This window comes from Balaenoptera borealis (genome assembly GCF_965194805.1).
Source record: "Balaenoptera borealis genome assembly, chromosome: 6".
NCBI lineage: Eukaryota > Metazoa > Chordata > Mammalia > Artiodactyla > Balaenopteridae > Balaenoptera > Balaenoptera borealis.
Genome location: NC_138863.1, coordinates 10,346,957 through 10,365,229, shown reverse-complemented (window position 1 = coordinate 10,365,229; position 18,273 = coordinate 10,346,957). Strand labels below are relative to the sequence as shown.

General features: G+C 40.0%; 1 long non-coding RNA gene across 1 annotated transcript; it reads right to left on the bottom strand.

The window, feature by feature from the left end:
* Positions 1-11,390: 11,390 nt before the first annotated feature.
* On the bottom strand, positions 11,391-17,855 carry LOC309630970. Its single transcript, XR_014245985.1, has 2 exons — positions 16,823-17,855; positions 11,391-16,786 (listed from the first exon to the last, which is right to left on the bottom strand). It is a non-coding gene; the product is annotated as an uncharacterized lncRNA (long non-coding RNA).
* Positions 17,856-18,273: the final 418 nt, after the last annotated feature.

Below are 18,273 nucleotides of genomic sequence, written 5' to 3'. Positions count from 1 at the left end.
GCTCCCTCTTTCCCTAGCCTATTTCTGCTATTCTTGAGTTTTTAATCAACCTGTCATCCTTTTGATTGCAATCCCAATGACTGACATCCTTGCTCCGTTGGCGTCTTGCAAGGTATTTCACTTTATGTAGCTTCTCATTTGTGTTTCAGTTTTGAAATTAAGGCACTTTGTCACACTAGGTTAAGTCACTTAATCTCTCAGATTCTCTGCTCTTTAGTCTTTAGTCTTTAGTCTGTGAAACCTGGATAAAAGAGTCCTCTAATTACTTCACAGTGCTGTTGAGAGGGTGAAATAATATATGTAAGCATTGTTTGCAAACTATAAAACACTATTCTGAAGTTATTATTAGAACACAGAGATGAACACGCTGTTCTAATAAAAACATCAGAATAGTGATGTTATTGAAGACCCAGGTGCAAGTAGTGTCACAATCATTCCCTATGTCTTGGGCAAGTCAACTCACATGGACTTTCATCGTTCTAACTTCTATATCACTTGCTTTGACTATTTCCATGGTCTACAGTATTCATTTCCATCGGAAAATTGAGCTCTTGGACTGGACGGACGGAAGGAGGGGTCTGTCACTCCTCGATGCTTGCCACTGTCTGACAAACCAGCTGGCTTCCGTTTGCTTTGACAGCGAACTCCTCTGCAGAGAACCCGTGAAGGGGGGTGCTGTGATCTGCCTGTGCTCACCCTCTAAATTCATATGTTGAAATCCTACGCTCCAATGTAATGGTATTAGGAGGTGGGACCTTTGGGAGGTGATTCGATCATGCGAGTGGAACCATTCTGAATGATGTTAGTGTCCTTATAAAAGAGGCCTGAGAAAGACCCTTGCCCCTTCTGCCATGTGAGGACACAAGAAGTCTGTGGCCTGAAAGAGGGGACCACGATGGCACCTTAGTCTTAACTTGCAGGCTCCAGAATTGAAAAAAATAAATTTCTGTTGATTTAGAAGCTACCCAGTTTGTGGTATTTTGTTATAGCAGCTCAAATGGACTAAGACAGAGGAAAAAATACCCAGGTTGTGTGATCTTCCCCGTAACAGACAGGCTCAGGAGCTGCTTCACAAAGATGGACCTTAGGCTCTGAGATGGTCACTACTAAGCCAGCACTGCCAGGCTCCAGGCTGTTTTCCTAAACAGTAAAGTCAGAGGAACAACGGGACCAAACAACAATCATCAAACTTCTTTGTTAATTAGGGAGCTTGCTGAATCCTCCAGTATCAGGAAAACTAGGACTCTTGGTCATGGTGCCGTTTCTGTCTCACATTCAAATTCTTAAGTGCTTAAAAAGTTTTCTTGTTAGTCATTTGTATATTTATCTTCCTTATGACCTTGAAGGCTTGGGCAGCTGCACCAATACAACTTTCAAGGCCAAGTTGTCTTTGGAAACTGAATGACATAGACTATCCAAAGCTAGCCAAAGGAGGAATAAGGAAAGAAAGGGTGAGAGTAGGCACGCAGTGAATAGAAATACAGTGTGAAGGTCTACTTAAGCTTAAAATTTTTTAAATAGTAAAATTCTTTGACAACGAATTCTCTAATGGAAGTTTATATTGTACACTGAGAACAAGGGCTGACCCCTTGCAAACATGTTCACTGAAAGTCTCTGGTGGCTGAAAATTATTAGATTAGAACACAAGAGGGACACATAGGAAGCACATCTGTTTCTGTTAGTTCATCAACACAGAGACAGACAAGTTATAAAGTGGGCCAGTGTCCATCTCTAGTGCTCAAGGAAGGAGACACCAGACAGGAATGTTTCCGTGGAGGTGAAAATTTCTGGCAGTAACACATTCTGCTGGATGTGGAGCAGAACAAGGGCATGGGCTGGGGATGGGCAAGATCTTTCAAATGTTTTTGATCATGATGGACTGAAAGCAATCTATTTGACCTTTTATTTTGCATTACGACCTTGTAAAACCACACACATACATACACACACACACACACACACACACACAGACAAACAGACACACATGACTGAAACAAAAATTTATAGAGCAATACTTAGCCTTGTAATATGTGATTCTGGCTTGCATTTTCTATTCCATTCTCTTTCAGTTTTTATAAAATATGATGATGACAGACTACATTCGGTGTGACCCTCTGAAAAATATGTCCGGGAAAATATTCTGAGAGTTATGATGGGTCTGTCTTGCCTTCTTTGTGCTTCCTTGGAAGTCAAGTTTTGCCTTTTTCGGAGGGTTGGGGTTGGGGTGGGGAGCTCTGATAGTAAATGTGTGCAGTGTGATTTCCAAAACACCAAGGAATCAAACTTTTCCTCATCACTTTTCAGACACATGAAATTTATCATCAGTTTCATCTCCTGCTTCAATAGTGGTGTAACAAGCGTCTGTTGTATGTCAGGCACTTTTTTCTCTATGAAGGAACTTTGGGTGGTCATTTTCTCTTTTCTACTTTTTGATGGTTTCCTTTTTCCTAAAAAACCCATTGTCTAAAAAGGAGGATGTTTTAGAATTATTTTCAGTGACTTGGAGAAAAAAATACATTGATTTCTAGTTATTCAAAATGTTTGTAACTGATAGAAATAGGCATTTAAATTGTGGCTTTACTGTTCAACGTTTAGTTTAATCTTCTGGAAAGGAAGAAGTGTGTACATGTGAGGAAACCTATAATAATACCATTTGTGTCCAAGCCAGCTTTCAAAATACATAACCCATCACCTAGACCTGTCTGTCCATGAATTTCTAACATCTTACTCCCATGTGGGAAAGCAAAAATACTTCATTGACCTTTTGCTGATAGAACAAAAAGGCATCAGTAATCGCTGGACACTTGCTATGAATTTCTAACATCTTACTCCCATGTGGGAAAGCAAAAATACTTCATTGGCCTTTTGCTGATAGAAAAAAAAGGCATCAATAATCGCTGGACACTTGCTATGAATTTCTAACATCTTACTCCCATGTGGGAAAGCAAAAATACTTCATTGGCCTTTTGCTGATAGAAAAAAAAGGCATCAATAATCGCTGGACACTTGCTAACTAATAGAATCTTGTCCTTTCTCAATTTCTAATAGTGTGTCAAGCTGTCAGCCAGGATAGAACCACATAAAATGATCTGAATCTTTTGTCTGTTGATTTATTTTCATTGGCATATTCAGAAAATCAGTCTGAATGGCTTGTCTTACCTGTCATAATAGCCTAATGTTTTTCAAGGTCCCATGTAATATTTAGGTGCTCATCAAAAATGTTGTTCCTTCTGACCTTTATTACTGCAGTAGCTTTTTTTGACTGGTTTCTTTCTCCTCCACATTTATCCTTCTGCAGTTTAGCCTACTTACTATTCATATCAAAAAATATTCTTCACAGCTTCTTATTCATGTCCACAAATTTTCTAACTCTGTTCGTTGCTACATGTAATCCTTCCTCTTGGAATGTCTTTCCGAACTTCAACAGTTGAAGTTTACCAGTCCTTCAGGGATCAACTGAAATATTGTTATTTACCCAATGATTTATTCATTCAGCAATATGTACTTATTACAGGCTTATTAGATCCCAGAATTTCTGTTAGAGCCCAAGGATAGGTATATCTATAATAATAATAATAATAATATATTGTTGTTGTTATTTATTCCAAACTCTCACAGTGCTTACAGTCTAGTCGGGAAGGAAAGAGAGTAAACAGGCAATTGTATTACAATGTGATGATTACCATATTAAGGGAAGTACAGAGTGTTCTGAGTTTCCATGAGAGAAACAATTAAAGCCGGTTTATTGGAATTAGGGAAGGTTGTAGAATAAGTAACATTTAGGCTAAAACCAAGATAGATGAAAGATAGTAGGGAACATAAGATAATGATCCAAATAAGGGGGAAAGCATGTATAAGAAATCTGTAACTGAGAGAGTATAGCATTTTTAAGGAAGTAAAACAATTAGTAATGGCAAGCTAAATAAAAGCAAAATTGAGGCTTGGAAACTAAGCAAAAACCAGATAAGGAAGGACTCCATCCTGAAAGAAACATGGAGCCCTTGAAATATTTTAAGCAGAACAGTGGCCGAATCAGATTTGCAGGTGAGAATAACAGTTTTGGCTGCTCTAAGGAAATCTTCTTAAAGAAGGGAAAACTTGAAATAAGAGGCTCTTACAGAAGTCCAAATGCAAAACGATGATGGCCTGAACTGGAGAAGTGGCAGGGAGAGAGAGTGAACTGAGAAGGTTCGGGACATTCAGTCGTGGAATGCAGGCTTTGCTGATGGATTGGATGTGCAGGGAGGGAGTGAGGGAGGAGTGAAGCATCATCCCCAGCGTTGTGACCTGGACGATGGGTCAGTTGAGGGTACCAAAGAGAATACACAGGAGAAGGCATGACTTTAAGGTGAAAAATGGTTTTAGATTTGGGAATGTTAATATTACAGTCCTTGTGGGAAAGACAAAAGAAGTAGGATATCAAGTAGGATATCAAGATCTGAATATCAAAAGACACTTACGGGTTTTAGTTGTGCACCTGTGAATCAACATCACTAGATGGTAATTCAAACCATTGGAATGGATAGCATTTACAGGGGCAGATAGTGAGAAGAAGATTTAAAACAAACTCTAAGGAATGCAAAATTTCGTAGCTCAAAAGAGTAGGAATCCCAAAATAATGAAAAAGGACCACCAGAAGGAAATGGGAAAACCAGGTGTGTTTTCACAATAGGGAAGAGGGTGCTTTAGAGAAGAAAGGGTGTGCAATGTTCCCAAGTAATCAAGTCAGATAAGAAGGGAAATGTAGCATCCCTGTAAGTACTAGTTTGCCCAGGAAAGTCCCGATTTTTGTTGTTAAGGCATCATTATTAGTAGCCCACCTTTCACTCTCAAAAGCATCTCATTTTGGGTCATAAATGATAGAGTTATCATTGGTAAGGATAGTTTTAGGAGAATTGGGGAGTGCAAAAACTAGCAAAAAGTGGGTTGAGAATTGTGTTGTATAAATTGAAGTAGAAACACACTTAGCATAGATGGTTCTTTGGTTTGGCTGTGGCAGAGAGAAGGGGGGTGGGTTGGATTTAGCCGAGGAAGTCCTGGAGAAGAGGGAAAGGTGTTTACAATAACCGTGTTTAAATGTTGACAGGGAAGAACCTATATGCAAAGGAAAGATAATGACCAGAAAGAAGTTTCTCAAAAGGCAAGAGGAGGTAGAGTTGGAATTACCAAAAGATGAGCGTTAGAAAATAAATGGTAACTTTTCTATTGCATCTGAAGAGAAGGAAGAAAGGATGAAGGACTGAATACAGGTAAGTCTGTAGATACATTGGAAATTTCTATCAGATGACTTCTTTTTTCTCTGCAAGGTTACAGGCTAGATTATTTGCTTGGATTCCTTTATTCTAATATTCAAACTACATTTTTTGAGTGTTGTAAATAAAGCACAGTAAGGTAGCTATTATTAGCTGAATTTTGTGAGGATAAAACCAAAGATTAGCTATTTTAGGTTAGTTTCCAGGGTATATTTTCAGGGGCAGGGGTGGTGGGCAAAGGTGGGTGCCAGCAGGAGGACTAAAGGAAGTTGCTTCTATGATGACAAAGCCTGAGCTCTGAATCCCGTATGAATCTGCTGCTATCTTTTCATTTCCACATATATTAAGCAACAAACTTTTCCAATTTCCAGTCCTTTTTTGAAAGTGGTAGGAGGTGGTGCGAGACAACACTTCAGTTAAGTGTCTCCATGATTTCTCCTTTGGAAATCCTTCCACACTTTATAAAAGAGGAGAGCATCAGCGTGTTATCACAGCCCTTCTGCATTCCAAAGAAACCATGCTCATGGTCTTATAGGTTTGAGGGTTGTATGGACATTCCAACTAATATGTAGCTTTAGGACTGGACAATATAAATTTGATTTATTTTTTTTGTACCAGGAATGGAAAGAATTCTGAATTTAGAGATAAAATACCTGGGCTTAAATCTCAATTTTGCTACTCAATAGTTATGTGAAACTATTAGAAAACTTACTTAAACTCAAGCCTCTGTTTTCTCATCTGTAAAAAGAGGATATTGAGCTGTGTTCTGCTGAATGCATACAGCTTCTGTGAGAATTAGATCAGGCGATGCATATGAAAGTACTCTAATCAAATACAAATTATAAGACCAAAAGAAGTGCCTGGGTCATCGTTACGTGCCATGAGATATATACAGGCTCATGAAATCATTCTGATGTAACAGAGTGGAATCATGGATGGAGTAGAAAACATAAGAACAATCTAAAGTCAAATTTCAACCAGCGAGAGTTCAATTAATCAAAACAATTAATCAATCAAAGGTTTATTTGTATTTTATGTTTAGGAGACAGACTTCCTCTCCCCATGCTCACTCCCACTCCCACACCCTACCATTAAATTCCTAGTATATATCCGGGAATTTTAAAAAAAGTTTAATATCTGCATAAACAATATTGAAGCCTTATACACAGTGAAGTTTAAATCACATTGGGTTCAGTAACTTCCACTACATTTTATTTCACAAGGCAGGGGCAGTTTTGTAGTTTATAATGAAGTTACAGTTTTTTCCCCATTAATTTTGAATCACCAAAAATGCAATGCCCTTGTTCAAGTAATCCAAGAAACTATAATTTTATTCTAGGCCATCATTAGACATTTGACAGTGTTCAGGCTAATCTATTTAAATTTGTTTATATGAATGATATACATTTGGTCTACATTTTGCAGTCATCATATAATCATCTCACCCTGCCTGGAATATTTTCCCTCCTAAGTGGGTCCATCCAATAGTTGCAGGTAAGTACATTTCCAGCCTTGGTTTGCAGACATATGTCTGGAAGTGCATTCACTTTGAATCTCTGCTTTTGCAATCTAGAAAAGACTGTTGACATGTTTTGGCGATGGAGGCACTGTCCAATAATCTGCACCTGGCCCAACATTTTGCTGCAAAGTCCCATGAGGATGGCAGTGCAGGCCAGGCCAACTCGCCTCAATCCCTACCCAAATGAAGTGTCAACTAATATGGGGGTCAAACCTTACAGCAATGAGTGAGAGTAGCTATTATGAGAAGTTTAATTCAGATGTAATCCTCTTCCCTGATTTCAAATGACAATGAAAGACTCCAAAGACGAACGCAACCAACATGATGGTTATTTCCTTTCCTACTTCAGGGCTCACTTTCCCCTGTCATGTGCTCAGGAATGGGACTCACTCCATAACTCCAGTTTGTGAATGGCAATTAGTATAGTCCAATCACGGTGGTTCCATGTCATTTGCCAACAATGAATAGAAGAATAAGCATATGACAAAAATTCTGGTCAACAAGATGTAGGTAAAAATCTCAGTCTTCTGGAACAGGTTTTATTCATTTTTAGGAAAAGATGTAAGAAGAGGCTCCGATGTTTTCCTGCCCCCGGTGAGGTTGTGTGTGGACAGTTGTCTAAGGGCGGGATACCTGAAGGCCAGGCTGCCATTTTGTGACATGAGGGGGCAAGTTGGTTGATGACTATCAGTGTGGTGCAGACAGCAGAGTGGAATTAAGGAAAGGAACTGGGTCCTTGATGCTGTTGTCATATCGCTGAGCAAACTGATTCTGTAACAAATAGATTCTAGGCTCACCGTTACCAGCAGCCAAAAATATCTTATACTACCCTTAATTAATTTTACATGAGATAATTTTAATCTTTCATTCTCAACAAGACAGGGTTCATTGGCAGTCCTTTCATTACCTTCTGATAGAATGAATACCCACAGGTCTGCTCCATAGAGGTAGAAGGTAGCATAAAAAGCAAAAAAAGTAGCAAAGTACTATTGTCATCGAATCAGAACTTCATCAGCCCCGTCAACCTCCTGACCCTCTGAGCCAGGAGCAAAACCTCTGCCTTTCAGCTGCCCCTGCCATCCTCCCTGAACAAGGCCACCCATTTCCTAGACCTCAGCTTCCCCCGTGGCATTTCCTGTTTGTCTGGTTTTCCACACAATCCCAACCTCTGCCATGTGGTCTCATTCCACTGCCATTCAGACAACAACATGGTATGTTCTCAATTTTGAGCTTGACTCATAACTTTGGCAGGAGTCAACGTACTCTCTGTGTCCTCAGCGTCCACCCTAGAATCCCTAACAGTACCTGAAGATCAGAAACCTGAAACCAGAACCTGACTGAAAGGACAGTTTTCAACTCAGACACTGCACTCCTGCACTGCTGTAGCATGAATCTTGATGCTGTCTTGTCTCAGGTTCTCATTAATGAGCCAATTAAAACTGTCAGGCAACTTCTTACCCTCCTTTCCTATCTCAGTCTCCAACACGTTCTCTTGATCCACATTGAGTCACTTAAGTCTTCCTCTGTTCTGGTAACATTTAAAATCAATAATTAAATAACTTACTCCTGTTTTTACAAACTCTATTTAAAAATTATTGACTACTATTTTTCTTATATTTCTTTTTTATATTGTATATTAATATAGTACACATTATATAAAGTATTTTATAATTTATAAAATAATTATATATTTTATGTTAAATATTATATATTATGTATATCTTATATTTAAAAGTTCTCCTGATTCCAAAAATTACCATCCTTTATTTTTCTAATGACTTCACTCTACCATCTTTTTGTATTTCTATTGTGAGCTAACTTTCCTATATTTCCAATGCTTTTTTTATTTCAACCTTTTCTTTTGTCTTTTTTTCTTAGTCAAAACCTTCCTCCCCCATCCCAATGACACCACTACTCTTAAGCAATTGGTAAAGTGTGATCATCTTCCACTGTTCTTTTTTCTAGTGTTTTTGTGTGTGTATGTGTGTACATGCATGTGTGTGTGTGTGTGTGTGTGTAAACATGTACATACCTGCATGAGTTAAGGGGCCTTTTGAGGAAGAGAGTGAAGGAAAAAGGGGCTGTTACTCCTTACACACTCCACACCAACCATCAACATCCTTTCTTTGGAAGTTCCAGTTGAATCAGTCTCTTTTTAGTCTTTATGGGTTATTTATGTCCAAGACTCCATGACACTCCTGTATATGTATATTAGGAATTTGACATCAGACTCATAGTTTACATACCTTTCTAAGGGTCTAACTTATTTAGGTAGACATAGGAGCCATCTAAGGGTTTGAAAGTTGAATGTGATTCTGTCATATTTGACTTTAAAATTAGTCACACTGGAAGCTGGATTTAAAATGTATTTGAGGGAGACACATCTGGAACACAGGAGGCCCTTTGGGAGACTGTGTCAGTAATCCAGAAAATATTTGATGAGGGTTTAAATTAAGGGAATAGTATCAGAAATGAAAGGAGTGGACGAATTTAAGAAATGCTTAGATAGTAAAGTCAGTGGGGGTTAGTCATTGATTAGATACAGAGAGTGAAGAAGGCAGAATCAGAAACATTTCCCCAGGCTTCTAGCTTGAGTTATGGGTAGGCAGTAATGGCCCCCCAAAAAGAAAGAATAACAGTATTGAAATAATAATAATAGCCATCATTAATTGAGCACTTACATACCAGGCGTTCTTCAACATGAATTTTATTTTTCCCTTTCATCCTCACAACGTCTTAAAGAGATTAAATTTCATTTTCATCTTCAGAAGAAAAATGAGAGGTACAGAAAGGTTAACTAGCTTACAGAAGTTCACGCAGATGCAGAATGACGGAACAGAATTCATACTGAGACACTCTGACCTCAGAACCTGTCCTCAGAGTTTTACAAATCAGGGTTACGGGGACTTGAGGAGGCAAGGAGTGATGCGATGATGAGTTCCATTTTATAGATGCTGGATTTCAGATTCCAGAGTTTTTCTTAAGCAAGAGATTAGATATAAGAGTTTGAATCTCTGGATAAACTTAGAGATTTGAGAGAATCGTTAACTTAACAGAAGCCATATTAGATAATATTTGAGTGGATGACATCACTCAGAGCACTATAGAGTAAGATTTAGAGTGCGCTCAAGACAGAGCCCTGAGGAACAGCAACATAGAAGGTATCAGAATAAGAAAGCCTATGAATAAGAAGGAGGCAACTGTCAGGAATGTAGAAGCAGAAGCAAGAGACTATGCTGGGAAAGTTCAAGAAGGAGGTGAGAGCCATGCTGCTGGAGGGTCTAGTAAGATGAGCCCTGAGAAACTTCCATTCGCTTCTCAATGTGAAAATCATTGGTGGCCCCATCAAAAATAACTACCCAAAACTTAGGAAAAGTGGAGGGAGCAGAAACCAGGTGAAAAAAAGCTTGGAAACAAATAGGAGGTAGCCAGGTGTTAAGTCAAATTTAGATTAATTTTCTATAAGTTTATATAAGAAGAGGAGAGTAATTAGATGACAGCTAAAGGATGTAGAATCAAGGGAGTTTATTGTTTGTATCATTCATTTAGGTATCCATTTAGGGTGACAGAAAGTTAAATAGGCTGTTGCCTATGTACAGGGAGAGGATGAAGACAATCTAGGGATGGTTATGGAGGAACATCCCCCTGCCCCAAGGAGAGCAGCAGGGGATCAAGCCCATGGGGAGAAGGTGGGCTTCCATGTAAATATGCCTCTGTGACTTCTCCCATTTTTTGGTTCACTCACTCCAATAACCGAAAGCCTAGCAAATAAACATAAGGGCAGTCTCTCCACATCTTTCTAAGGTTGGATACCACCTATCTGACCTTGATTCTATCCTTGCCTCAAGAACTTACATCATCAGTTACCCCTACCATCCTCTGTACTTCCAGCCCAACTCCTCCATTAATACTTTCCTCTTGGTCTCAAAGAAAGCCCAAGAGATGGCACTCCTTTTCCTCAATTCTACTTTCCCCTCCAGTTTCCAACCATCCAGCTTCTATTTTTCACTGCCAAGCTTTTTTTTTTACTTTTTATTTTATATTGGAGTGTAGTTGATTAACAATGTTGTGTTAGTTTCAGGTGTGAAAACTAACAGCAAAGTGATTCAGTTATACATATACATGTATCTATTCTTTTTCAAATTCTCTTTCCACTTAGGTTGTTACATAATATTGAGCAGAGTTCCCTGTGCTATACAGTAGGTCCTTTTTGGTTATCCATTTTAAATACAGTAGTGCGTACAGGTCAAGCTTTTAGGAAGATTAGACTACAGGCAAAGACTTCATTTCTTTCCTGCTCATTCTGATACTGACCAGGGTTCTTTGCCTTCCCCAATCAATAGAAATTGATAAGAGGCCAGACAAGAAATTTAGGCAAGGCTTTATTGGGCCCCCTGCTGCAGCAGGGGGGAGCAAAAACAAGTAACAGTTTCCCTTGTTCACTCCCTCAGAGGGGCGTGAGGGTAAGAGTGGGTCCAGGGGTCAGGTTGGAGGGGCGGCTTAGGTGGCTTGCTCACCTTTTTGGTGGTGTTGAGTGCAGGGGGCATGCGCAGTACCCTGGTTTTGCTCCTGACACCCTGTTTTTGCTCCCAGCCCTTCAGAAGTGGCAGTTGGGTGTCTGGTCTTTTTATATCTTGTTGTCCATAATTTGCCCCAACTGCACATGCACGCAGTTATTTTTAGTCCCTTATAGTTTCTTTGTATTTTGTTGCTCAAAAGGGTCCAAGGTCCCAGGTCCCAGGGTACAGCCTGTCTCCATTCCTGCAAGTGTTTACAATCAGTCTTTAGATCCCATTCCTCTAGAATATTATTCTCTCAAAAGCCACCACTACTCCTCCAGTTTCCATATCTGGCGAATTGAAACATTTAGTTCTTTTGCAACAATTGCCTTCCATTTTCTTCTGCTTTTCCTGTTTCTGATTGTAACTCTTTCACCATTCCTGGTGAAAATATTTAGTAACAATATTGACTAAAACTTCCTGAGTCCTTATTATATCCTATAGATTCATCTTAACAACATTACAAATATTAAACATTTAATGCACATACTTACTTATGAAGTAGGTACTATTGCTATCCTCATTTTGTAATTGAGCAACTGAAATTCATATTGGTTAATTAACTGACTCAAGGTGACATAGTTACTGAGTGATGTACACAAGATTTGAACCCAGGCAGTCTGATTCAAATCCTGTGCCCTTAATCCCTAGTCAGTGACACCTCGAAGCAGTCTTTTCCAGCATCATTTATAAGGGTGACTATATATTTTGGTTGCCCAGGACCTTCCAAGTTTAGCCTGTTATTGCAGCATGATTTTTAAAGCAGCCCCTTTTATACTGAAAAATGTTCCAATCTGGGTCATAAATTATGTGGTCATGCTAACTTTATAGTCCCCTTTTCCTGTGCTCGCTAAAAAGCTACCACTTCCAGAGTGCCCATTAACTGGACAAGGCATATCACACCCATCAATACTAATCCTTAGCACAACATATTGAGCTTTGTTTCCTTATCCCCATGTGCAAATTGAGGTCAGGTAATTAAGGCCGTATATACACTAAGTGGCTGAAACTGGCAGGATAAAAACAAAGGTATGTGTGACTCTGAAACCTCTTCAGTGTATTTCTTCTCCCTCAGCATTCTAATCGTTTCTTCACCTCTCTGGATTTCTCCAGATGATATCCTTTCTTCTGCCTTACGTTATGGTTGTGTGGTTGTCTGCCCGTCGGAAATGGGAGGGCTCCACAACAACATGGCCTGCGCTGCAATCATTTTTATATCCCAAGGGCCCAAGACATTGTCTAGTCCTTGTAAAGTCCTTAGGAACTGTATTTTTTGTTTTGTTTTGTAGTCTCCCTACTATTCACATTTATCTCAAGTGTTGAATTTAACTCTCATGCTTTTCTGGCTTTCCTAGAGGCAGGCTTCTCACATATTCATTCCACGCACTACTACATCCTCTGATATAGTCAAACATGGTCTGTTGAACACAATTTCCACCCGATGATTAGAAGAAGCAGTCCAATCTAAAGCACATCTGCCCCAACATCCTTTGTTATAATTTGTTAGCACGGCAGGCCACCTCTTGCATTCTGAAAGCACCAGCTTCTTCCTCCTACCCAAGCTGCAGAGACAGTGATGTTTCCTCCCTTAGCAAAGGAAATGTGTTTCCCTTTTTATGTTCACATACAGCAAGTGGATCCTCCACTCAATAACTGAGGCTTCGCATTACATGGATTTAAGCTAGAGCAGTGGTCCTCGATGCTGGATGCATAATAAAATCACCTGGGGAGCCTTTAAAATATACTGGTCCTTGGACCCCACAGCAGACTAGTTACATCAGAATCTCCGGATACCCATGCTTTATTAAACTCTCCCTCAGGCGATTCCAATATTCAGTCATGTTGAGAGATACTAAACTGAAAGGAATTTGTCTGTCCCCATTCAGACTTCAGAGAATATTCTAAAAGTATCCCCAAATAAGAAAATCTCAAAATATGATTTTAAAAAATGCCATCCTATTATCATGTTTCCAACGTGTGGCTATTTATTTTTTGTGCTTACACAGTCTTTGCTTCTACACAAATGCAGAGTCATATCCATCCTTACACATAAGTATTAGAGAAATTCTTATTTATTGTTAAGGTGGCAATTTATTGTTAAGGTAATTCTACAGCTGCCTTCCACAGATTGCTGTTCTCTTTCATCAATAAATATATAATTTTTAGTGAAGACATCTATATCACTAACAGATCATGTTATGGGTTGAATTGTGTCCTCCTCAAATTGATATGTTGGAATTGTAACCCACAGTTAGAATGTAACTTCAGAATGTGACTTTTTTGGGGGGGAGGGGGACAAAGAATAGTGACTTTATTTGGAAAGCCTGCAGACCAAGAAGATGATGGACTAGTGTCCCAAAGAACCATCTTGCCTGTGCTTGGATGCTTTTTTTCTTTTTTCTTTTTTAAATTTTTATTGGCGTATAGTTGATTTACAATATTGTGTTAGTTTTTGCTGTATAGCACAGTGAATCAGTTATACGTGCACATGTATCCACTATTCCTTGCCCCTCCAAAAAAAGAAAAAGAAAATGGGGAGATATTTTTAGTACCTGTCTGCCAGGGTTGTTATGAGGATTAAATGAGATAAATATGTGCATGAGATAATGGGAGATCAAAAACTTAGCTCACTGGCTGCCTTATATCCAAGTAAGCATTTGATAAATGCCAGCTGATATTACTTAAGTTGCTATTGAGCTGTAGTTAATAAATAAAAAAAAGTTTGATATTCCCTAGTCTTAAATAAGTGAACACTGGTTACTAAGGAAAAAATAAAAAAGAATGTGACCTTATTTGGAGATAGAGTCTTTACAGAGGTAATCAAGTTAAAGTGAGGTCCTTAGGGTGGGCCCTAATTCAATATGACTAGTGTCCTTATGAAAAGGGGGAAATTGGACATAGAGATACACACGCAGGAAGGACACCAGGAAAGTAAAGGAGAGAGGTCTGGAATCGACCCTTCCCTCATAGCCTTCAGAAGGAATCAATCCCACTGACACCTTAATTTTGGACTTCTAGCCTCCAGAACTATGAGAAAATAAATTTCTGTTGTTTAAGCCATCCAGGTACTGTGTTACAGCAGCCCTAGAAAACTAACAGAAATAACCTTCAACTTTCAATCAAGTGGCATTAGACAAATAATTTCTAAGTCAATTATTTGTATTCAGAAGACAGTTCCCCATAGAAACAACTTAGACATGGACACTGGTTCCCAGGTGAGCCAGGAAAGTGCATTTAAACATGAAATGCACTTTTAGAACTAGACTAAGGAGTCATGTGACAAGCGCTGCAAAACGAAGGAAAACTGTAGTAAAGAAAACTTGCAGAGGAGGTATATGGGTTTTCTATCCTTACATGGGAAGGTTGGCACTTAGATGTTGAGAAATGGTCAATTCTAATGGTGTGGAGGGCGGGGAAGAAAGGTCCTAAAGTTTGCCTCATGAGTGTTTCCCAGCACAGTGAGTGTGTCAAAATCAGGGGCATATACATATTCAAGATCTGAGAAGAACAGACCAAGATCCATATACAAGAGAAAAAACTTTAGGGGAGCTTTGGAGCAAGGAGGTGGGCTTCAGGGGTCTGATCCTGAAGGCACAGGCTTGAAGTTACAGAGAGAAGAGCAAAGTTTGTATAACAAAAGGGCAGAAGGCTGGATGGTCAGGCAAGAGGGCAGCTTGGCCAGTGTCCGAGGTCGGGGTTTTGGGGGGGGTCTCATGTACCTTAGGGTCAGCTTCCCAATCTGTGGACAGGGCAGCTCCATGAAAAGCCCGAAGACATGCATCTTCTTGCCGCCTTTGAGAGACTATTCTTGGGCCAGACCACCAACCATCGTTAGACCAAATATGTACTGACTTTTTCTTTTGACCTCAGATCTCCTGCTGGTGTTGTGCACCTTTGCTACTCTTAAGCAAACAGAGCCTTCCTGTGGCTGGGAACACTTTTTCCACTCAGTTCTGGTTAAACTCAATGTATTTCATGTTTTGACTCATTCCCCATCTAAACTTGACTCCCATTCCTCCAATGCAGGCGAACTCACACAGGGCATTGGATGCAACCTCCTACAATTAACTCACAGTGAGTCGGTGACTGATAGCCCATTAAAAGGCATGGAGCTACTTGCATTATCCAGCGTGGATGCTTACCAAACTAAAAGGATCTCTGTTTCATGAAACTTCAGAGGTTAGGATTGAACTGAGAAATCCATCAATTTGGGCAAAGCCTTAGGGAAGCAGTAACAATGTGCGGCCTAGACAGGCAGGCAGACTAGCCCATCCCTCTAGTTTGTTTTTTGTTTTTGTTTTTTTAAACTTTTGGGTTTATTTATTTATTTATGGCTGTGTTGGGTCTTCATTTCTGTGCGAGGGCTTTCTCTAGTTGCGGCAAGTGGGGGCCACTCTTCATCGCGGTGCGCGGGCCTCTCACTATCGTGGCCTCTCTTGTTGCGGAGCACAGGCTCCAGACGCGCAGGCTCAGTAGTTGTGGCTCACGGGCCTAGTTGCTCCGCGGCATGTGGGATCCTCCCAGACCAGGGCTCGAACCCGTGTCCCCTGCATTGGCAGGCAGATTCTCAACCACTGCGCCATCAGGGAAGCCCCATCCCTCTAGTTTTATTGTCAACTACTCTCACCTCTTCATAGTTTGCTCTATTCTGATTTCACAACTTTTTGAATAAACCCCACATTTTCTGCACAATTGTTCCTACAGTAGAGAAATCTGATCATGTAGGTTTTACCAGCTGTCTCTCAACACTAGACTCTGCAACACTTCTCTGACTTATGCCTTACATCCCTATATATAAAAACTAAGCCAAGGGTGAAAGTGGGGACCTGAGGAATAATTGAAGGGTTCCTTGAGTCCTCCCTGGGAAGATAGAAAGGTGGGCTTGAAGGTGAGGGCAAAGGTAGCTTCCTGCTCTGTCCTTTGCAGATGTGTGACTCAGGGCTGGTTTCCCTAATTCCACTCTGAACCCTTTGCTCTTGGACACATTTAGAAATACCAGTAAATGTCTTGTTAGGACTAAGTGCCCTAACATGTTGGTTTCCTTTCTTCCTTCTAATTCCATCCCTCAGGATGAGGAGTACATAGGAAAGAAGGACTTCCTCACTCAAAACCCTCATCAAAATGTAACTGTGAGGTATGATAATCTTGTTGCTGTAAATGGGGTTTGAAGATAGATAAGCCTTCTCTGTTTCATTTAACACATTTTCCTATTTTCATTTGGATCAGGAAGGTGTATACAGGACACTATTGAAAAAGGAACCACCTTCAGCAGAAATTCTAGGAACAATTATTTCAACAGGATAAGGAGAAAAGCTGGTGCTGAAGGCCCCTCTTTGTCAATAAGTTGAAGGATCCTGGCTGGGAGCCTTTGCCTGTTACATGTCCTGAACGCAGCAAGGCTGCTTTAATTAGTGACCACTCATTTTGTTTTCTACTCTCTCATCCGAGCTCTAGACCTCCCTGTTAGGTGAAAGTCCAGCTCCAGTGATGACCTTGGCTGAAGTGTCTCCAAATGGCTTAAATGGCTTAAATGCTATTGGCAAGGGAGCCGGAGCTGTTATAATACAGTAAATTCATCTAGGCTATGAAAGCTGGGCTTACTGGTTCAATAAAGAGAGACTCACATTTGGGCACAATTATAAAAATCATCATCACATTCCTCAGAGGGCTTAATCTCAATTATGCATGCCTTCTAGTACCATTACTTAGTTTACCTTCCAGAGCGTGCTCAGCTGGGCAAGATAATTATGTCTGTGTCCCAAAAATGGAATATGAGAAAGTCTTAAAAGGCCCATATTTCATATTCATACCAAATTACATATTGGGTGGGCTTTTTTTCTTAGTTTAAAAAGAACTGGTGATGAAGGTTAAAAATTTAATTAAGTCCTTTGCCCACCCCAGCACCCACACTATCACCTCCATAGCGCACGGAGGCTGACACAGCTCACAGCAGACACTGGAAGGAAAGCATTCACAGAACAGCAGCTTGGATTTTTCAGTTGATGACAGTTTTATTATTGCATCTTGAACTAATGTCTTTAGCTCATGGAGTTGCAGGGGAGAAGTTCCTCTGATAAGGCTCAAGTACAGTCTATGCTGGGAAAAAAACATGACTACAAGTGATCTATAAGGGAACCAAAGTCTTTTCTTTGACAAGAACAAAGGTCTCATTCTTTATACAGCTTCACTCTTAACCTAACAATCCAGGGTTCAAGGCCATTTTGTAGCCAACCCTGTATTCAGGGACAGCAGAAGTAGCTTAGATACTGCTTCTCTTTTCTCCCCAGCATCTAGTGGCATAGCTCAGCCTGCATCTAATGAGTGAATGGTGGAAAGCAACTTGAATACAGGTCCTCTCTCCACCACTCACTTACCATGTAATCATCAGCCATTTCATCCATTCACGTACTCCTTTCATTCACTCAACATTTGCCTATGTTCCTTTCAATGAAAGGAACATAGGCAAATGTTGAACATACGCAAGGTACTTGAAATATGTCACTGAACAAAATAGACAGAGCTTTCTGTCTTCATGGGGCTTAGATTCCAGGGGAGCAGAAAGTAACGAGAAAAAAAATACATGAATTACATAGTTTGTAAGAAAATGGTAGAATCTGGAGAATAAAAAGGAGTAGGGAATGGCAGGAAGGGGAAAAGGGCATACAAGTTGCAATTTTAAAACATGAGGGTAGGTTAGACATGATTGAGAAAGAGACACAGAAAGTGACAGATGTAGCCAGCAGACATCTGGGAGAGAAGCAGTCTGCATCAGTAACCCAAGGAAACAGCAAGAGTGGCAGATCTGGGTGATTCAGGTGAGAGAAGACACAGTCTGAGAAAAGACAACAGCCAGATCACGTGAGGCATGTCATCATTCTTTGTGGGTGGCATTACGAATCAGTATTGTCCTCAGACTCTCTTTTTCTGAATGCCCAAAACTTCT